This window comes from Pygocentrus nattereri, chromosome 2 (genome assembly GCF_015220715.1).
Source record: "Pygocentrus nattereri isolate fPygNat1 chromosome 2, fPygNat1.pri, whole genome shotgun sequence".
Classification (NCBI taxonomy): domain Eukaryota; kingdom Metazoa; phylum Chordata; class Actinopteri; order Characiformes; family Serrasalmidae; genus Pygocentrus; species Pygocentrus nattereri.
This window is the reverse complement of record NC_051212.1, coordinates 22,746,755-22,769,847: the sequence shown is the minus strand read 5'-3', so window position 1 is coordinate 22,769,847 and position 23,093 is coordinate 22,746,755.

Here is a 23,093-nt window from a genome sequence, read left to right as displayed (position 1 = left end):
AAGACTACTAATTCACCAAGCATTGTGCTAACAGTTAACAAGACTACTAATTCACCAAGCATTGTACTAACAGTTAACAAGACTACTAATTCACCAAGCATTGTGCTAACAGTTAACAAGACTACTAATTCACCAAGCATTGTGCTAACAGTTAACAAGACTACTAATTCACCAAGCATTGTACTAACAGTTAACAAGACTACTAATTCACCAAGCATTGTGCTAACAGTTAACAAGACTACTAATTCACCAAGCATTGTACTAACAGTTAACAAGACTACTAATTCACCAAGCATTGTGCTAACAGTTAACAAACTGCTCAACAGTCACTGAATCCATGGTACATCTGTGTTAAAGCATCAACATAAACTTAACTGAATTAATTTGATCATTTTTTTTGTTTTCTAATCACTTTTGCACCCTGAATTATTACTGAAACAGTGGCGTTTTGCAATGTTAGTACTGAGTACCTAGTACATAGTACCTCAACCTTTTTTTCAGCTCTTAGAAAATCAAAGCCATTTATCTACAATATTTTTTGTTTTGCTTTGTTTTTTTTTTAAGTCAACTGACCTAAAATAATAATCAAAACAGATTTATTAAATAAGAAGATAAAAAAGATTTAAAAATTACCTTTCAAGTGTGCAAGAATAGTGATGTTCTTCCACTGCCAGTAATTCATAAACACCAGAATTACCAGATTCTCCTCTTTCCTTGGATGCTCTGAAAAATCTAAGTACCATAGTTGTACAAGAAGTATGAAGGTGAGAATGTTCCTCTTTCTCTCTCTAGTATTTCTAAAGCAGGCAGTCACATTACTCAACTCAACACATGACCATTAAAAGCCCTGCTGGAAAAAAATGTAAAAATCACTTAAAAAAAATCATTTCAAGTTTCTTTTTGCTCCTGGTGGTGTCCAGTAGTCACTGACGGTATTTTGTGTTTTCCAGATGGGTTCAGGTCTCAGTTTAAAGAATTCCAGCTGTTCTAAGACTAAATGCATTTGCTGGTTTCATATTGGCGGATTCATATTGGTTTCATCCTGACGGAGAAGCGGCTTAGGAAATGGATGGATGGATGGATATTGGGTTCTAAAGGTGTTCTACAGGAAACTAATAGTCTATTGGTAACCATTAAGCCAATTCATATTCAAAAGCAAAACCCTCAGGTTTAAATCTTAGAGGTTCTAATGGTCTTTTTAACAGGGTATTTCATTTTCACTAGACAGCCTATAATATGAATAGGCATGAGCAGAGATTTTACCACCATAACCACGTTAAATCAGGAAACACTTCAAGAAACATTCAGATTTAAGACAATGTTGTCTAATATTTAAAATCAGACATTTTAGAATGATCTTAGGAAGTTAAATGTTTTCTTCCCTCTCATGGAGAGAGCAGCAAACTGTAAGCAGGGCACGTGAGAGAGTTGCGTTGGTGTGTCCGACACATGATTTTGCAGTGTATTATAAATCAATGTCTTCAGTACATTTAATTCATATTCAGTGTCATTTCTACCAATATTACGAGCTGGAGACCTTCACCTCACGGTCAGCTATAAATAAATGTATATTCACCGTCAATGCTGCCAACATAAGGAGATGGTGACTTCCATTGACCTTTATTGTTTAATGTTGATCCGACACTGAAATTTCAAGCTTGACCAAAATGATGCATGATTCTAATGAAAACTCAACATCTGATCAGTGTCATGCTGATACCTGGGTACTGGTTTCTGTAGCACGACAGTAGAAATTTATAAATAACACTAGTAGTTATCGAATCTATTTATCTAAATAACACGATGCTAGTAGATGACAAAACTATTGAACTAAGCAGCATGACGTAAGCACTTAAAACTACAGATTCACAAAGTATGATGCTAGCAGTAAACAAAGCTATTGAGTCAAATAATATGATACTATCAATGAAAAAAAATATTATTCATTGATTAATGATGTGTACCAGGTAACAGAAGTATGAAATTCATTTGCTAATTCAAAGCCTGTTTGAAAGAAAATGTTGTTTTTAGTCTTTTTAAGTGTTTATGTGTGTGTAATGAATTCCTTCAATCATACTATTTTATCAGCATCCTTCAAATTGTAACTGGGGTAAAAAATATAATCAATTTGAGCTGACTGCCCATTGCCCGAAGAGTAATGTCTTTCATTTTTATAACATTGACCACTGAAGTGGATAATAAGCTCTTGATTTGGGTGGCAGTGGCTGGAGGAGGTGGAGGGGGTTTGCTGAGGGAGAATTACTCCGTACCATATCAAGGATCAGGACCTTTTTGATGATGTTCTTGCTGTCCTTGAACCCCACAGAGTGGGGCCATGGCCTTCATTTCTTTCCCGCAAGCTGTTTTGGTTTGTTTGTTGTAAAAAGGATACGAGAGACCTTGATGAAATGTTGATTGAACTCTGTGTGCGCCTCTTTCTGTCTTTTCCTTCCTCTCCCTCTGCTTTCTCTCTGTCTCTTTTTCACTGTTTTCGAGGATGAGGCTCACTTAACCTTGAGTAAAGAACTGATGGAATCAAAGTTATAGAGAGAGAGAGAGAGAGAGAGAGAGAGAGAGAGAAAATCCTTTAAGGGAGAATGTATGGTATAGATATTCGCGCAAGAAAAAAATGCAGTCATTTTGGCTGAAAATGGAAATTGGGAGATGGAGCAATGGGGGAGAGAGGAGGGTGGTGGGGGGGTGGGAAGAGTGAGAAAAAAAAGTGAGAAAGAGGACGACAGAGCCAGAAACTGAACATGAGAAGCAAAAAATAAAGGGGTGGGGGGGAGAAAAAGCGAGAGCGAGGCAGAGAAAACGAGACAGACAGATTGCCAGGCTTTATAACGAGGCCGGGATGAAACATCGGCTTCTTCATAAGATGATTATGTTGTTAAATGAGACACCGCAGCACTCTTGTAAGCGCATAATCCAAGAATCTCCGGCTGTCAGGAAAACGTACCAGATGTCATTGCAGTTGACACAAAGCCTGGGGTATGGGCAAGCGCTGGAATCCTTCTCCTGCTCATTCGCTTCAGCTGCACATGTCTCTCCAACACATGGAGAAAAAACATGAGACAGGACATAATATATGCAAGAACAATGGGTGTTAACCTATTTTGCTTGCTGAGAGGCTGAGAATAATTAAAACAATGCTGCAGTGTGCTATAGGCCTGTCCTCACTATCCTCACTGTCATCACATTTCATTGCCCATGACAACGATCTTCCGGGAGAGTCTTATACTTGACCTATTGTTGTGGTAGGCTGGGCAATGTGATTACATTTATCATTATTGTTGTGTTAAATGAAGTCACCTTACAGCACTTTTCTGAGCATATTGTGGGTATAATCACAACCTCATGTTTCATTACAAAGAGAGCATAAATAGGCCTGAATAATTAGATTTAGTGCAGCATAATGTTGAATGAAATGTTTTTGATTTGATTTTTGAAACATGGCATTAGTAGTTCTTTTTTGCCTTATCAACCCTTAGAAAAACTAAATATCAAGAAACACACTCTGTATGAAGAAAATGTATTAAAATACACTCAAAAATATCATTGTTGAATAAATTTAATACAATTTAGTACACCACACGTCTATTCAATCAAAAAGAGTCATTATACAAGGATCTTGTCACATTAAGGTAAAATTCAACAAAATTGAAACAGTTCAGAGTTCTTGACTGTTCACTGGAATGGAATTCTCAACATAAACAGGCTTTTTTTGTCAACAGTGTATTTGATGTCAAAATATGCTCGATTTGTAAGTCCAACAACACCTTTTTGGCATAAAGTAATGTATCAGGATGTTATATATTTGCCACAATGCCCACCCCTTGTAGGTTCTTGTAGGCTTTCATTTCAAGAAAATGGTCTTTTAGTGAAAGCAATGCTGGGCAATTAAAAAAACCTGAGAATCTCGAATGCTTAAATGTTTTTGGCATTGTTAAATGGTTTCTCTCTTCTCTTTGATGGTCTGTTACATCTTTTAAGAATCTTTTATGTTTAATTGTTTCCTTTATGCTTATATTTCAGGATTCTTAGCTTTTCGGAGGTTTGATGAGTTGGAACAGACCAAAAACAGTAGTGTCACTTCAAACTACTACTAAGTGTTCAAATTACAATTTTTATTCAGTGTTTCACACAATGTACTGCCCTACATCCAAATAAACAAGACTAATTATGCTCTTCATGTTATGAAACATACTGTTTTAGTGTCTTTTAAGAGCTGACAATATTCACAAGCATATTGTGATATAATTAGTCACAGTATTGATAAATATCATCATATTTTCTCCACCCCTTGTTTCTTTTTGTCATATTTGAAGTCATTTTTCAAGATTTTGTCTACTTAAAATGACTCATCAGATTTCAATTCTTAGAACAAAACTTAGGACATTCTCAAAAATGGACAAATTATGTTTTCTCAACTCAGAGGTGCTAGTAGAGGTGGTATGATATGCAGCAGTGGGCCTTGTCCATTCAATTTCTATTCTTGTATGCTAAACACAGCAATGATCCTAAATTTTGTTAACAACACACTAAATTTGCTTAGTTAAACCAGATTTCATTGTATGCAAACCAGTGCCTGCATTTTTGATGAAATTCGGGTTCTTTTCATTTAAATAATACTGCAACTAACACAACGATCAACAAAGTGTTGCCTTTTTACACAGCCTGAACACTTTAAGTGTCATTATTCTGGTCAAGTTTAGCCACCTCTGTCCATCTCTTCTTTCCCCCCACTTCTTCACTGAGAAGAGGAAGGTGCTTAGCTGTTCACACTGGCGACTGAGGAGAAGTTACGTTAGCACTTGTTTGCCCCAGGAGATGGCCCGTTGATGTTGTCGCACCACTGGAGCACAAACTCTCTCTCATTCTCTCTCTCTCTCTCTCTCTCTCTCTCTCTCTCTCTCTCGCTTGCTTGCTTTCCAGTCTGATAACGTGATAAGACCGCCTAATTTGCCATCAGTTCCAGTAATTGAAGCTGACTGGCTTTCCGGAGAGTATTGTGATTCCTTTAAATAGCTTTAAGTGTGTTTGATGAGGTGTACTTAAACTTGTTAGCCAAGCCCTGATATTTGTTAGCTTGCATTTTGGTATTACTGTTGCATTCATCTGTAAATAATAAAGCATTCACAAAGAGTACCAGTGATTTGGAATACATCCTGTCTCCATACTTAATGACCGACATCCAAATCATGACCATACAAGACAAAACAAGAAAACACCAACACACATTTCTGCATCACTACTGATCTTAATAATGGCTACATTTCATTTTTTTCCCACCCTTTTTCTCTTCTCTTTTAAATAGAAGTGATTCTCTTGGCTCATCATCTTAGCTCTGGACTATCTGACAAGCTGTCAGTGATAATAAATGGTAATTCCCCAAATGAGACCATAACTCAAGATTTTCTGTAATTCCCCTTAATGTAAGAATTTCCATTCTTACATTCAGCACTTCTTCAACTTCTTTATTTATTTAAAAACTATCCACAACAACCACACTGGGCATTGCAATATGGACTCCTGGACATGAATGAAGCCTAGCCTTGGATTTAATTACAACAGTCTGAGGGGATTTTTAAGCAAAATGCTTTTTTTCTGAAGCTAGGTTCAACCTGTCTCTGGAAAAATGCCACTAACTTAGGCAGGTAAGAGATTGCATTAGCTTATGCTCCAGTGTATTTTGTTGCTTATTCCATGTTGCCTAGCCTGTGATCCCTCCTGAACAGGAGCAGTGACTGCTCAGTGAAATCCACATCAGGTAGTGCAGACCAGTGGCACATTGTGCATGTGAAAAGGTTGCTTTTGCTGCTGTTTGGCAGGGTTGGTTACTGAAAAATTAGTAGTTAGCTACAATTTAGCTACTTTCCAGAAAAAATACTACTTTTTAGCTACTTTTTGAAAAGTAGTGCAAAACTTTTTAGCTACTTTCAAAGTGTGATTGTCAGAACGTTTTTGAATCTCCACCTGACACACCAAACAAGCCCAACTGAGTGTGAACAAGGTACTGCATTTAATCGTATGCCAGAAAGAACCATACAACTGAAAAGCTGCAAATATACAAAAATCACCAAAAAGTATAACAACAATCAAACTTACACACCCAAAGACGTGACATCCAACAAGAATTTAGACTAAAGACAAAGTCAATCATTCCAGATTTTTTGTAAAAAAAAAAAAAAAAACTGTGTAAAGCATTGTCAACTGTTGAAATAAAACTGCTCCAATTTTTACATTTCAGGAAGATAAAGACAGACATTCAAAGTCATTTGTTAACTGGTTAACCGGTTTGGCGGTTGCCAGGAGAACGGTACTTGTCTGCTTCCATTGTGCCAAGTGTAAAGTTTGGTGGAGGGGGGATTATGGTGTGGGGTTGTTTTTCAGGAGTTGGGCTCGGCCCCTTAGTTCCAGTGAAAGGAAATCTTAATGCTTCAGCAGACCAAGAGATTTTGGACAATTTCATGCTCCCAATTTTGTGGGAACAGTTTGGGGACAGCCCCTTCCTGTTCCAACATGACTCTGCACCAATGCACAATGCAAAGTCCATAAAGACATGGATGAGCGAGTTTGATGTGGAAGAACTTGACTGGCCTGCACAGAGTCCTGACCTCAACCCGATAGAACACCTTTGGGATGAATCAGAGCGGAGACTGCGAGCCAGGCCTCCTCGTCCAACATCAGTGTTTGACCTCACAAAGGCGCTTCTGGAAGAACGGTCAGAAATTCCCATAAACTCTATGGATTAAGAATGGGATCTCATTCAAGTTCATATGTGCGTGAAGCCAGATGAGCTAATACTTTTGAACTTGTGTTTAATTAAGCACCACCACTACCTTTTTGAGTCTGTTATGAGATGAATAGGCTAATCAACATTTCTGGGTATATTTAAGGTGCCTTTAGGGTGAGTTTTTTTGGCAGCTATTGCACACTGTGCTGGTTAAACCCATTAGATTTAAGGTTTTTAAAGTCAGGAACCAAACAACAAGACACAAGTGTAAATAAAATTATTATGTAGCAGAGATTGCATAATGTAAAACCTCACTTGAATTTGATTAAAACTGTAACAGTTGCAGCTGGTTAACATTGTGAAACAGTTTCATTAAACAATCGTTTATACAATGTATGAATTACAATGTACCACATGATTATGTCAAGGATCATCAGGATGGTGTCTAGCAATAATGTACTTCCTAGCAATTAGTTAGCTTAACTAGATAGCCAGTTAGCATTTGTTGCCCAGACAGTTCACATTTTTGCTTGATCCCAACTCCCCACACATAGGGGGTTTGTGAGGACCAGTTTGACAACCTCTGGGTTAAATAACACCTCAGAGATGTCTGTGTGGGCAAAACATTGTATTTTATGAAAAATAGTAGCAGCTAATCATGGCGCCTAGTGGATTAATTGAATGTGTTGCATGTGACATTATTTAACTGCTTTGTGAAACAGTCAAGTTGCATGGTCAACTTATGATACATACCACATGCACCCCGCAACTAGTTTAACAGTATAAGGCCAGCCTTAGAGTTTATGGGATTCATTTAAAAGTATGATCATGTTTCAAGTATGATCATGATTGAGGTTGACACAAAATTTCATAAGTTCAGCAAAATATGGTACTAAAAGTACTGAAATTACAGAATCTGTGGAACAGCACTAGAGAGCTAATTAAACTTTTTCCAAACCAAAAGACATAATTGCATTCCCCTCATCTTTCCCCTTTACACAGATACACCTACGTTGTTTTAATGAAACTGTGGAAATATAACTGGAAACTTTAGATATGAATTTTAATAGCCTAGATAACATTTCTACTTTAATAACGAAGCTAATATGATGGTGAATCCACAGGGATGCAAGATGCATAATGTTTGCCATAGCATGGCATTTTCAAATCAATTATGACATATAATTTAATGTCAGGGTGTCTGATTAGATTTAGACACAGTGACTGAACATATATGAACACGCACACACACACACACACACGCACACACACACACACACACACACACACACTCCTGCAAACACACACAGAAGCACGCAGCATGCTCTTTTGATCGACATCTTGTCCTCTGGCTTATCCGCTTCTCCCCAATCCTCTCTGTCTCTGTGTCTCTCTGTGGCTCTTCTCTCCTCTGCAGTATAATCAGGCTTTCTGAAATTCCTCTCAGGCTAGCCGTTAGCGTGTAGCAGTGCGCTACGCTCTGGCGCTCAGCTTTCTCTTGCATCTCTCCTCAGCACAGCCCCAGCAGGGCCTTCAGGCTCAGCTCCTGCGGCCACAGCACCGCCTGCTCACCTCGGATAAACTGGCCAGAAGAGACGGTCGCTCTAAACTGAGACATCTATAAGACTGTCTACACCACTGAACCCAAATGCCCTTGTCAACTCTTTCTCTCTCTCTAACACAGACTGCCTGTCCCTCTCTCATAAATGCAGTCTGTCCCCCTTTCTCTCTCTCATACTTTATCTCTCTCTATCTCTCATTCCTGTCTCTCTATTGTACTTTCTCTTTCTCTGTCTTTCTCATACATAACATCCCTCTCTGTCACGATTGGCCCCTCCCAGTCCTGTCCAGGTGTTCGTGTTTTGGTTTAGTCCATGTGCGTTTGTTTTGGTATCTGTAGTCCTGCCCCTCGTTTTGTAACTCCGCCCCTGATTGTTTTCACCTGTCCCTCGTTTTCCCTGTATACTTAAGCCCTGTGTTTGCCCCTTGTGTTGGCCGGTCTTTGTTTGATGTCTCGGTCTCCGTTTGTTGTGTTGATTCTGTTTTTTTTTTTACTCATGTCTGTCCCCCGATCTGTCCATGTTGGCTATATGAACCTGGACTGTTTTGACCACGACCCTGGATTTGCCCCTAATAAATCTCGCTTATCTCAGCACATGCGTCCACCTCCTCGCTCCCCGTTACACTCTCATACATTCACACACACATGCATATCACTGCTGTCGGAACAAAACCTTGTATCCCCAAAATGGTAACTTTACAGGAGAAGGAAAAAAAACCTTCTTTACTTTTAATGTAAGTCAATGGAACCAGACTTTTTTTCTTATTCATTTTGGCCTGTTTCTCTTGGTTCATTCATCATAAAATTTACATATAACGTAAAGGGCCACAGGCATTTTCAAATAATGTCAAAAGCTGCAAATCACCAAAAATGGAGAAACAAGGTTTTGTTCCAACAGCTGTGATATACAATACACACACACACACACACACATTCACCTGTCTCTTCAGATGGCTGTTTAGGCATTAAAACTGATGTAATAAGTGCATGTATGTCACAGAGAATGAGAGTAAGAGAAGTAGCACAGAGAGACAGAGACAGAGAGAGAGAGAGAGAGACAGAGAGAGAGAGAGAGAGAGAGAGAGAGAGAGAAAGATTGCCCAATCTAAGTTGTGCAAAACTCCTCTGTCTGCAGACCAGCACAGAATAACAAACCTGCTTTTGTTTTCATGGCAGGAGGCCTGCAGACTTTGAAATGATTGGAAATTATGCAGTCACTATCAGCAGGATTACCCATTTTTATTCTCACTCTGCTCATCTTCTCTTATGAATCAAATTTTAGAGAGGCTTTATATTTCTGATGTATAACACGGTACAAAACCTTCAAGCCTTATCTGCACTGCATAGTAAGAGTGTACACATTCGCACGTTTAACCTAGCGTATATCTCGGCTCTCCCATCATGCTTTGCTGGGATAGTGGGCTCCATGGAGACTGAAGATGCTGGAATTGGATTTTTCAAGCTTTACAGCTATGAAAAGCTCTACTCCCAGGCTTCTTTAGGTGATTTCCCAGAGCACCGTGCACTGATGCTGGCAAGATAGCAGCACCTCTGTGGCGCTGGGCCGCTTACGGCAGCTCATTTAGCTCTGATGCTTATGCATGTACAGTCTCTGGACACCGGGCTTGTGTATGTGCAAACTAACAACATACTGTCTATATCCAATTTGCCTGAAGCTATGACTGCTAGCGGCTGGGCTATGCCACCTTTTTTTGGTGCCATGCTAGCTCTCATGCACCCAACAGCAAAGTGATATGCGACACTCTGAATGATTCCCCCAGACATCTACTAGTGGCTACTGCTGCAGCTGAGGTTAACCATCAGTAGCGAGAAACATTTCACTACATAGATTCTCCCTCTATTGCTTCTAGCTGCCATTTGAGTGAGCTTGATAAAATACCCATATCAAACCTATGAATAACAAGTGGTTATTCATTCAGAGGGCGAGTCTATCATTTGTCCTTCATTGTCCAGAACCTGGCTATTTGGTTAAGGTAAACAGCTGTTGGAAGCACTTTGTTATTTAGTATGGCAGAAGGTCTGATATTATTCACTGTGTTCCATTTGTCGACACAAGAAGCTTGATTTGCTTCTAGGACTAGAGGGGGAAAAGGTTATGGGAGGAAAAAGCGCAGTTCTTTTGAGTTCACAACAAAAAGGAAATGGGTGTTTAAGGCACAGCCAAGTATAATGTAACGCTTTAGACAAGAGAACAAATCAAAGGACCACCTAGAGAGCTACTAGAGCTCATTTTGGTAGCACTTTACTGAAAGGTTACATTTGTAAAACTAAATGATGCCTACATAAGCCTTTCATGACAATTGACACATATGTAAGCCCTATTCCAACAAGCATCAGATGTCACAACATTTTCTGGGATAAAATGATGTCAAATTGGACTAAAGCAGCTCGATGCCTTTTAGAATAAGGCTTTTTAAATGTTTATATAGGTATGTTAGCGGTCATGAAAGGTGTCTTGTAGCCTTATGAATGTTGCCATACAGAAAGGTGTTACACTTATTTTGAAGAGGTTTGTTTGATCTTTCATAGCTTCATGACCATGTGTTGCACCGTTTCAGACGTTGCTTCATTCATGTAGTCTCAATCAGCTCTTTCCAAGCAGAATTCATGACTTATATATCTGCCAGGGTTAGTGCCCACATATTGCAGCTCAACCTCAAAATCGAGACCACATTGATTGATAACAGATCTTAAAAGACTTCTACTGGTCACAAACTATCAAAGCAAAGGAGAAAAAGAACAGAGAGGTGTAAGAGCTTGAGGTGGGTTTTTGAAGTGTCATGCTGTAACTCGCAGTTTGATTTTCTTTTTTTAAAAAGGTCTTAACAGGCTGCAGAGGTCAGAATAGGCTGAAGAAAACCAAGGAAGAAGGGAGAACTCAAATCAGGCTGCTTCCTTAGGACAACGATGCACAACACAAAGCAGAGTGCCTAAAACCCCTTTAAAAAAAAATCACTTTAATGCACAGCCTTGAGTGGCTTATTGCATTTATAATACAGTAGATACCATAAATTAGGATAAAATATGCAATTTTCCAGTAAATAATAACTGTTATTATTAATAATAAATCAACGTAACCAAGTTCTGCCAAGAAATGTAGTTCCTTTAGAGTATGGAATTGTTGCTAAGCAACCATAGACTGAATGAGAAGAAGACCATTCTTTCACTCATCCGTGTATATTGTGGTCATTTCATTAACTATGTTATTTAACGCAAAAACCTTCACTCTGTAGTCTGGACACCAGATTATAACCACATAGTGCACTATGTAGGAATTTAAATACTGACTCCTGCATCCCAACCGTGCATAAGACAGCTAAAAATAGCCTTTTGGGATTCAGCCACATCGTTATTCTCAAATAGTGCACCATTTGACTGTAGTAGCCAGATTTTCAAAACATTATTTAGGGAATACAGAGCCATTTGAGCCTTTGAGTTTGATGCTACTTACAGCAGACCTGACTGAAACCCAGACATTCAATTAAAGCGTATAAGTCATTCAAGCTACATTCTTTAGACTTCTGTAATGCTGTTTTACCATGAGTCACACAGTAAGTACTCACATTCAAGCCTGTGATGTTAATGATGATGTTGTTTGGCGAGTTTGCCATGTTATAGCCTGTTAGCTAGCTGAGCAGCCTAGTACTAGCTGAATATAAGTAGTCAGCCTGTCAGTTTAAACAAAAATGGGTTCTAACTGTATCACTATACTTGGTGGTCAATGTGAGCAGCATTAGAGTCAAAGCTCATCCCATTAACAGCATAAGTATTTTTGTGACATGTCACATTCATCACTTTGAATGTGGTTCAGCCAATCCGATTTTAGGGCCAGAACTATCCATTTTATAACCCTCAGTATACTGTATGACACTGACCTCTTTCATCAGAAAGAGGTATAAAGGAATCTACACATGGTTGTAAACCTCTGACCTCACATTTTAATACAGTTTTATTTGTTTGGTAAATTATTTTGTGCATTATAAATGCATCATGAAATCACAAATGTAATGACAAAATGATTAGGATTGCATCAGGATTGCATGGGAATTGTGGGCCAATGCTGATGCATAAACATTTATAAAATGAAGACATTAGGGCTACATCTACTTTGATTAGGATTATGGAGAAATATAACTATTATTTCTACTGGGTTAGAAATGCAGCAAAATGAATTATTAATTTTATGAACCTTCAGCTATCACCAGTAGCCCATATCAGTCAAATCTAAACATCTTTTTGATATCAATATCACTGAATATGCAAATGTAACTGAAGGAACTATTTAGACAGTGGTGGAATATGTAGTAGACAGTGGAATGCACAGCAGACAGTCCTTAGTTTTTAATCTAATCTTTGTTACTCAATTATAGTTGCCAATCAGAATGTTCAAATGATTTCTTTAATGTAAGTAATTTTCATTCTTGTAGATTTAACTGCCATAATTATAATCATGACAGTTTACAAGAAAAATGTTTGATATAAAACCATAGCAGAGGAAGAGCCACCAGTGGGGGTGGTGGAGTGGTTGCCCTGGGCCTGTGCTTAAGGAGGGCCAACAGATGTGACCAAAATCTACACACTGAAATCTGGAAACTGTTAATATGTAAAAGAACATGTAGTGTTTACTGAGCAGCGTAGACGTCCACTACAGAACATGAGCGCATGACCAGGAAACAAGGCTCTCATTCCATAACACTCACCTGAACCAGCAACAAATGGTTAATCACAAATTAGCAGCACTGAAGAAGAAAAGCAGCAAGAAAGAATTCACTTTAACTCAACTTTTGTTTCGCTCGCTTATTTATTTGTCTTTGACTCATCCAGTAAATTCAGCTTCAGCTGACCAAAATGAAACTGACACAAAAAGTGAAAAAAGGACCATGAATAAAGTGAAATGCATGAGAGGGAGGATGAGGACAGCACTGTGGAGACAAAAAACTAAATTACAGGCAGCAGGATGGTATGCAATAACAAAGGAGATGAAAATTAAATGTCTGTTACCACAAATATCTGCCCATTACAACTATGTTCAGATATGTTTCAATGAGAGAGGAGTTGTGGCATGGCACTGATATGGCCCCAATGTATCCTCCCTTTGGAGAAAGTAACATTTGCTGATGAAGACTGGTCAACTGTTGCTCGATTGGCTAAATGCAATGTGGTGGCCGGAAAGCAGAAATTTGCTGAACGTTTTCTATGCAACCATCGTACACCATGCAGATGGTACAGCTGTCTACTGAAGTCAATTTGATGCAGCAGAGTAAACTTGCAAACATCACAGTAAAGAAACTGTTAGATGAATGATGTAAGGCTGCTCCAGACTGACTATAACATTTTCAATAGATCTAGAGCTCACATGATAGTGATGTAACTACAAAGGAAAGCTGACTTAGTCAAACACGCACACACATACATTGATTTCCCATCAGGGCCAAGATTGCTGTAATCCAGTGTCCTCTTAGTATTCACAACCAATTAAGTACCATCTCGCTCTGTATCTCATGGGGTTGGTGTTTGTGCACATCTGTGTGTCCGCACAATTATCAGACATTACTAGTCCATCCGTTAGCCAGACACCTTCTCCATTAATTATTGACAGCCAAAATCAAACAACTCCATAGTAACTGTGCCATCTTAAAACCTCCCCCATGTTCCATTTCTAGAGCTGGTGATCAGTGAGAATGTCAAAGAGAGACATTTGCACAGGATACACGATTGGTTTATTTTAATATGCCAAGTTGAGTTTGCACGACATTAATGGGAGACCCGTAAAAATGGTGTCAATCTGCCTCTGTGATGGTTCACTGAGCGCTACATTACTGATTAAATAAGATGAATGAGGGAAAAGAGCACTGCAGACTATTAATATAGTCCTTTTCCATAGTACCTTAAACTAAAAGCTAGAGTTTTAGTGCTGGGTAAAAACAGCACACCTAAAAAGAATGGTGCCAAAAAGATTCTTTGGTGAAATTTCATAGAAAGGGCTTCCCAAAGTTGTCCCATAAGGCCAGAAATGTATTCTAAACCAACCCCAACACACTTTATCTATAAATACCTTCTTACAGTCTTATGTTCCTTTTAAAATCCTATTTAAAGTATTTTAGTAACAAGATATAGCGTAATGTTCTAAAATACATGAGTTTTGTTCCAAAATAGACTATTTTTTTTAATAACGTGACTTTAATTAATTAATTAATTATGAATTAATAATGAATGGAGATGCCATCATCCATGGTCGATGGCTGACAGACATCACAATGTTCAGTCAGCATCGTAATGCCACAAGGACTGTCTAATCTCACGGGGTGGAGTGATACTGGGCTTACTTTCTGAAAAACTGCTGCGCGTTCCAAGCAAAAATCACATCGCTCCACTCCCACTCCGCACTGCTTCTGTGCGCTGCCTGATTATCGTATTTATAGTATCTTTGTAAGACTATGCTACCCCCACCATCCTCCCACCGATGTAATCATCTATTGCAATGTTTCCCTGTAGACATCATCAGTTAGGTAGACACCACCAAACACTAATGGACACACAACATTTTGGAATGAAACATTATATTTTTTCGTTATTTGCATTTTGCTTTGTATTTTGGTTGTTGTCTCACTGCAAACACTGCATTTTGGCCAGCAAGACAAAAGGTTGGGCCCTTCTACTACAGAAGAACCATTTGTAGTACCCTGAAGAGCTTTTTTTGTAAATGAGAGTGTGAGGAAGTTCAGAGAACCTCCACATAATGTAAAGGTTCTATGTAAAAATTAAAGCATGTCTCAGTCAGGAATCATTTAGGAATCTTTAATGATATGTGGTTTAGTGAAACTGATACATATACTATAGGCCCAAAAGTATGTGGACACCTGACCATCAAACCTAAATGAGCTCATTGGTCATCCTATTCTAAATCCATGGCCATTAAAATGGAGCCCTCCCTTTTGTGACTATAACAGCCTCCACTATTCTGGGAAGACTTTCCATAAAATGTTGGAGTGTTTCTGTGGGAATTTGTGCCCATTAAATCAAAAGAGCATTTGTGTAGTCAGGCACTGAAGTTGGACAAAAAGGCCTGGCTCACAATCAGTGTTCCAGTTCATTCCACAGATATCCATTGGGGTTGAGGTCAGGGCTCTTTCACCACAGAGCAGGTACTATTTGGGTGGTGGATCATTCTCAGCACTGCAGTGACATTGATGTGGTGGTGGTGTGTTAGTGTGTGTTGTGCTGGTACAAGTGAATCTGACACAGCAGTGCTGCTGGAGTTTTTAAAACTTGTGTCCCCTCACTGTCTACTCTACTAGACACTCCTACCTTGTTTGTTCACCTTGTCGATGTAAACTCAGAGACAATAGCTCAACTGCTGCTGTATAGTTTGTGTTGGTCTTCATCTAGTCATTCATCAGTGGTCACAGGATGCTGCCCACAGTCCACCGTTGGCTGGTTTATTTTGGATGGTAGATTATTCTCAGTCCGGCAGAGACCCTTAGATGTTAAAATTCCAGCAGCACTGCTGTGTCTGATCCACTTGTACCAGCCCAACACACACTAAAGCACCACCACCATGTCAATGTCACTGCAGTACTGAGAATGATCCACCATCCAAATAATCCAAATAATACCTGCTCTTTGGTGGTCCTGTGGCGATCTTGACTATTGATGAACGAGGTAAAAATAGTAAAACAAATGATGCAATGAAACAGATGGATTGCAGTCTGTAATTGTAGGACTACAAAGTGCTGCTATATGCTAAGTGAAGCTGATAAAACGGACAATAAATGTAGATACAGGGAAGGTTTACCTAATAAATTGCTCAGTGAGTGTAATTGTGTAAAATGTCTTTGTATGCTGTAGCAGTGACACTACCCTTTTCCAGAATTAAGGGGCAAAGTCCATACTCTGAAAAACCGCCCCAGGCCATTATCCATCCTCTACTAAAATTTACTGTTGTCACTATGCATTCTGTTAGGCAGACATCTGCCAAACCCAGATTCATCCATTAGATTGTGAGATAGTGAAGTCTTATTTATCACCTCAGAGAAACAGTTCCACTGCTCCAGAATCCAGTGGTGGCGTGTTTTACACTAATCCAACTGACACTTGTCATTGTGTATAGTGATCTGAATGCTTGTACGTAGCTGCTCAGCCACTGAAACCCATTACACAAAATTCCCAATTCACAGCTCCTGTGCTGATGTTGCTTTCAGAGGCAGTTTGCAACTCTGCAATGAGTGATGCACATTGACTAGGCGATTTTTACATGCTGCGCACTTCAGCAGTCAGTAGCCCCTCTCTGTGAGCTTCTGTGGTTTATCGCATCATGCCTGAGATGTTGTTGCTTCTAGATGCTTGCATTTCAAAATAACAGCACTTAAAGTTGACCAAAGCAGATGTAGCAGGGCATAAATTTCAGGAACTGGCTTGTGGCAAAGGTGGCATGACAGTGCCATGTTTTAATAGCATATCAGTACAATGAACTTATCACTACAACTGCTTTTACTGCCAGTTTTTGTCTATGGAGATTGCAAGGCTATGTGCTTAATTTGATCCACCTGTTAGTAGTGAGTGTAGCTGAAACACCAGGACTTAGTGGGGGTGACATATTTTTAGCCTTAGAGTTTATTCAAAACTTAGTTTCCAATACCAATAACACAATGCATGACATTTGTGGGGTTTCAGATTGTTTTAACTGTTCTCTAGAAATTATACTCCCATCTGATAAATGTTTATAAAAACTGCATAAATTTCCCCTTGGTGTAATTTCAAAAGAGAGAAAAAAAACAGAACAAAGCTGTACAATCAAAACATTCTATGTCAGGTTCATAGGAATGTCTTCTAGTGTAGTGTAGCAGTGTCCATGAAGAAAGCTCATTAACTTGTTAATTCAAACTGCATCATATGATACCATGTATATTTGGAAAACGCTGTATTACTAAATTTAACGGCATGTCTAGGAAACAGTCCACAGTCTAATAACAGTGCACCACAGAGGCCTCTAACAGCCTAACCTCAGAGAAGGGACAGAAATTGTTTTTGTTAATTTATCACTTGTCTTCCCAAGGCTATCCCTTTTACTTCTAAATCCAATACTCCAACATTACACAAAAGTCTTAGTGGGGCCTTTCATTTTCTATTTCCGAAAAGCAATGCTTAAGCTATGACTAATGTCCCCCCCAAAAATAGGATGGCAGGATTTCAAACAGCAGCAAAATATTACTGATCAAATTCTAGCATTAATACTAAAAACGCAGCCAGTCCAGCAGTCAGACAGCGATGGGGGAGTATGATTGTGAAGGGCACATAACTGATACACTCTGAGGTACTGCAGATAAGATTATGTCTCTCCGCACAGACAGAAAGTGTCAGTTCTAACACATTTGGCACAGGATTGTGAGCTCCGCTTGAGTGACTGGTGTATGGGTGGCTTTCAAAACATGCAGGCCTAATAAACTCCGGGTCACTGCAGGTCAACCATCTCTTCTCCGTCTATGGCACAAACAGATATGATCAAAAGACAACTCTGGCAGGCGGTCTCAGCATGTAAGAAAATGGCAATGAGTCTACGGCACCTGCGACAGAGACAATGTCACTGCCGGGGCCTTGCTGACAAATATTATAAATGTGAAGCGGCTGAATGATCAGCTTAATGACATTTAGAAACTTGTGTTGTTTAGTACAGCAGGAAGTAAGAATGAGTGAGAGAGCTAGGGAGAGAGAGAAAGAGGGAGGGAGTAATCATGAACATAACGTTGCCTGCAAGTGAGTTGAGGAGCATCTCTTGACTCTCAAATTAAAAGAACACCCCTCGAAAGTAAGACTGATGGCATATGTAATTTAATAAAAGTGTCAGGCCGTACAAATCTACTGCAGGGAGGAATGTTAATAATTTAAGCCAGAGGATTTTCACCAAGACACGGGGGGGGGGAGGAAAAAAGATGCAGGAGACATGAAAAAAGGCAAAATAAAGAGATTGGAAGACAGGGGAAAAAAAAGAGAGAATGGTCCCTCTGTCACATCAGCGTTTCTCGCTATCCTTCATTGGTCTGAAATAAATCTGGCTTATTTGGCAGTGAGGCTGATGTGGATATATCTTCATCTGTCGCGCCTCTATCATAGGCCATTCATCGCCTGTTGCTTCTTGATTGATTTCTGGGCCATATTAACATCACCTAGATATAAATCATACAGTGAGAGAGCAGATGGTGCTGCTCAGTATATAGTTAAAAGGGATACATCTGCTTGGCCTCTATCCATTGCAACAGTTGTCTGAGCATACAAAGGAGACTGATGGTAAAGAAAAAAAATGACCACAGAATGCTAACACTGTCCTTAGATGAAATGGAGCTTGAATCAAATATGAACACAAGTATCTCCCCATCCAAAGACACCAGAGCTGCACTGAATGTACAATATTTCATATGGTGATTCCATTGCTGCATATTAGGATTATGATTAGTCTTGTGTATATTAAAATCACAACTGTGAATCTCTGATATGACACAGCTGAAGATGTCATGATACTGACATTTTAGCTGACAATTAAATGCCATAGAAATATTTGTGAATAACAAGTTAATTGTCTTTTAGTGTTCATTGCATGCAAATATTAAAGTCTGATGTTTACAAGTTGATTCAAGTGAAGTCTTGAATCTCAGTGTTGCGAGTCTTTACTGAGTCCTGAGCCTTTGGGGTGCAATTCTGAGTCATGTCTTGAATCTCTGGGGTGCGAGTCTACATCAAGTCTTGAGTCTCTGGGGTGCGATTCCGAGTCAAGTCTCAAATCTCTGGGATGTGACTACATCAAATCTTGAGTCTCTGGGGTGCGATTCCAAGTCAAGTCTCAAATCTCTGGGATGTGACTACATCAAGTCTTGAGTCTTTGGGGTGCGATTCCAAGTCAAGTCTCAAATCTCTGGGATGTGACTACATCAAGTCTTGAGTCTTTGGGGTGCGATTCCAAGTCAAGTCTCAAATCTCTGGGATGTGACTACATCAAATCTTGAGTCTCTGGGGTGCGATTCTGAGTCAAGTCTCAAATCTCTGGGGTGTGACTCTACATCAAGTCTTGAGTTTCTGGGATGTGATTCCAAGTCAACTCTTGAGTTTTTGTGGTGCAATTCCAAGTTCAGTTTCAAGTCTCTGGGGTGTGATTCCAAGCCAAGTCTCGAGCCTCTGGGGTGCAATTCCAAGTCATGTCTCGAGTCTTTAGTAGAGAATTTTATTTTAGTCTGGTTATAAGCAATGTATTCATTGCATTTAATGAAACTAAACCTTGACTAAAACCTGTCAGGTTCAACACCAAACAAAATTAACAATATTTCAAGCTCTAGGCCTTGCATGACAAAAAACCTTCAGTTTTTCCTCAGTCCGAAGGACAAAATCGTGTCACTACAGCATTACATGTAATATTTAAAAGAAGCAAAATAAATTGAAACTGTTGTGTAGTCTGTAGTTTTTATATCATGTTCGCTATCTACCAAACAAAATCACTAAGCTAGCTGATGTTTAAGTTTTAAAAGAATGTGATCTGTAACTTCATAAACTAGACAGAACTAAAATAATTCACATATGTGTAAAACTCTCAAAAAGTTTAAACTCCTGAACAAGGTGGTGAAACTCTCCACAATGAAAGTAGCCTATGTAGCATCACTGTTTGCCTATTTTGTAATGAGCAAAAGATATTCTGCACGTTCTGCATTTTGGTGTCATTTATTTGCAGTTCAGTGTTTAATGGTCTTTCCAATACCTTTCTAAATTTGGCAGGCCTTTTTACCCAACATGGCATACAGAACAGTACATAGCATGGTGATACAAGTAGACAGGATTTCTGCAAGGACCTGTAACCTTCCCAACTGCCCAGCTTAAAGGCTTGATGAAAGCTTAGATAATGGCCCTGGGGATCAATCGAAAGAACATTGCCCTACATTGGTTTCAGAGAGAATGGTTGACCTTCCCTGTTCCCTTAGTGCGGGCTAACTGAATTTACTTGTTTATTGTTTTCTCCTCCTCCCCCATCCTCCAGTTTGGCCTTTCTCCTCCAGCATGCATGTCTTTCATTTGTACACCCCGCAGTGTTCCTCTCATCCCTTCATCATCATGAACTTGTGGAGCATTTGTCAACAGATTAGCCTCCAGTGTCAGAAGCCCCCTACAGCCATGACTGTTCTATCTAGCCCCATTCCTCTACAACACTCACACATACACATACAGAGCTGGAGCACAAAGTAACCTGGATTTCCTTTCATGCACTAGCCTGGTAGAATTAACTCCATTCGCCACATTACTGTATGCTAGCTTTTTCTAACTGTCATGTCACAAAGATATTATTAAGCATCACCATGTTTCTTAAATTATAACTTCTGCTCTGCAGCTTTTCTTTTCATCACAGAGACTTTCTTGCAGCAATTACGGCAGCAAGAAAGCTTTTTCTGTGTGCTTAATCTTTCATTAGAGAGCATGCGGGTCCCTGCCTTATTGATTAGATTGCTCGTGAAAGGTGTTCTACTGTGCTACTGGGAACCATCAGAGCATGGAAAAATACTATTGCTAATGTACGAGAATTGTTGTAATACCCCAGCATTATTAACATGCTCAATAAAACAGCCTCATTACATAGTGCATGCAGCATTAAAATCCTGGCTGTTTTCCCTCTCCTGCAAGGTTTGTGGTGTACTCTGATGTACAAATCCTGCCAAGAAAATCTTCCTTCCTTCCTTCCTTCTTCCAAACTGGCTCCTCAAAAACACAAAGCTTGCAGAGAAATGGCGGAAAGAAATGAGGAACATCAGTATAACACTAATGCACACAGCCTAATGGGTTTAATGGTGGATGAAATGTTACTGCTGAACTGCACTTTTTTCTTACTCTTAAATCGAGGGGCTTTTCTACTGCAGCCAAGCTCTCCTTAATAACACTGAGGGACTATTAACTTAAGCCCCATATTCCCAATAAGGGATGTTCAAAAGGGATGTTTTGTTTTCAGTATCAGCAAAGACACACACACACACACACACACACACACACACACACACACACACTCACACTCACACTCACACTAAAGACACCTAAAGGCTTGTATCATAGAAAACTGAATTTTTCCTTGCTGCTTTTTTTTTTAAATACAGTAGTCTGGAGTAGCATATAAATGGTTAAATTTAACCATTTATTTTTTAAAGAGATCACAAAAACCAACACATTTGCATAAATCTGTCTACATCATACATCAACCAAAAAATGTTTAGCTCTGCCCAATCCCATTGAAGGTATAAGGATCATTATAACCTGAACTGTTTTAAGAATGTGCCACAATTCAGGGTAGCTGATGTACATATAGCATTTACATATATCACTCTTAATACAGTCTAATACTGCATTTACATGTTAGCAATTGACAGACAACAGCAAAAAAACATTATTTTCAATGGAGCCACTTCCGCAGTCAATGGCAAAAAAATTTTCAAATAGTTCAATTTTCACAATTTTTTTCATTGAGTGTGGAGGTGAAATAAACCCAATGTTGATATTTTGAGAGCCTTGAATGCCGAAAGATTTACTGTTGAAGCCCAGGACCACCCAGTATTACACAAATATAAAAGAGCCCAGAGCCCTTAAATTAGGAGTCAAAGAAAGGTTGGAATATGGTCTTCTAATAATGAATCACTGTTCTGTTTGTTTTGGGGGGGGTTGGTACACAAACCCACACAAATGTCATGAAATGGCCTTCAGGGGACAAATACAAGCCAAAAAATAAGATATTTAAATCTAGCACCGAATTATATATACAACAGGTTAGTTGACAGTCTCAGCCAGCCATCTCAATGGCTTGTACTTGCATGCATGCGTTCTTATTGATAAAAGCTGGTTGTCATTTGCAATTAAAAAGCCTTACTTGTATACTTCACATTTCAATAAGTATTGCCGTTTCACGTTGGGATTCAATCTGTTCCCTGAGACTTTTTTGCCACGTATCCTATTACTTCTCCAATTGTGTTTTTGGAAGGGATGAAGTAAACGAGGAAAAGAAAAAGATACAGAGAAAGAAAGAAAGAGAGAGAATAGGGGGAGACAGAGAGAAAGAAAGAGAGAAAGAGATAGAGAAAGAAAGAACTACAGAGAGAGAGAGAGAGAGAGAGAGAGAGAGAGAGAGAGAGAGAGAAATGAAAAGCTCCCATGCTTGAGGGAGCAAGAAAATTGCTTGCTAAAATAAACTCGACCTTGCACCCTCTCCGGTTAGAGAATGGAGCTTAATGAACCAATGGCACATCAATGGGAGCGGATGGCATGGACATACATTAGCTCCTGCTTGCTGAGCATATTAGGAGACTGAGCCAAAGAAGTCTTCAAAAGTGCCTCCAACCACGAGCATGGACATTTTTAAACAAGCAGCATATAATTGAGCAGAATCTGTGCAATTTTTTTTTCTTTTTTTGAGCATACCACTTTGTGTTTGGCAAGGAAATATGGCCCCTAAAGAAATTCTTTACCCATTTTGTAAAGTAGTAGTAGTAATTGTTATAGATGTGCTCAATTTGTATTTGTCTTAGAAAGAGAGATGTAGTTACAGTACATGCTGAATGCTGAATTTAAAAACAATTTTGATTTTTACTTTTACTCTTCATGTTGATATAACTGCACTCCGTTATGGTGGCCTTGCATAGCCACCCTTTACATTGTGTAAACATTTCAGGGCGAACTGATCAGTAATATAATCCAAAAATATTTGCAGTAAAATTTTGGTACATTCATGTCTCTTAAAATTAAGAGCTAGGTATGTTTTATTTG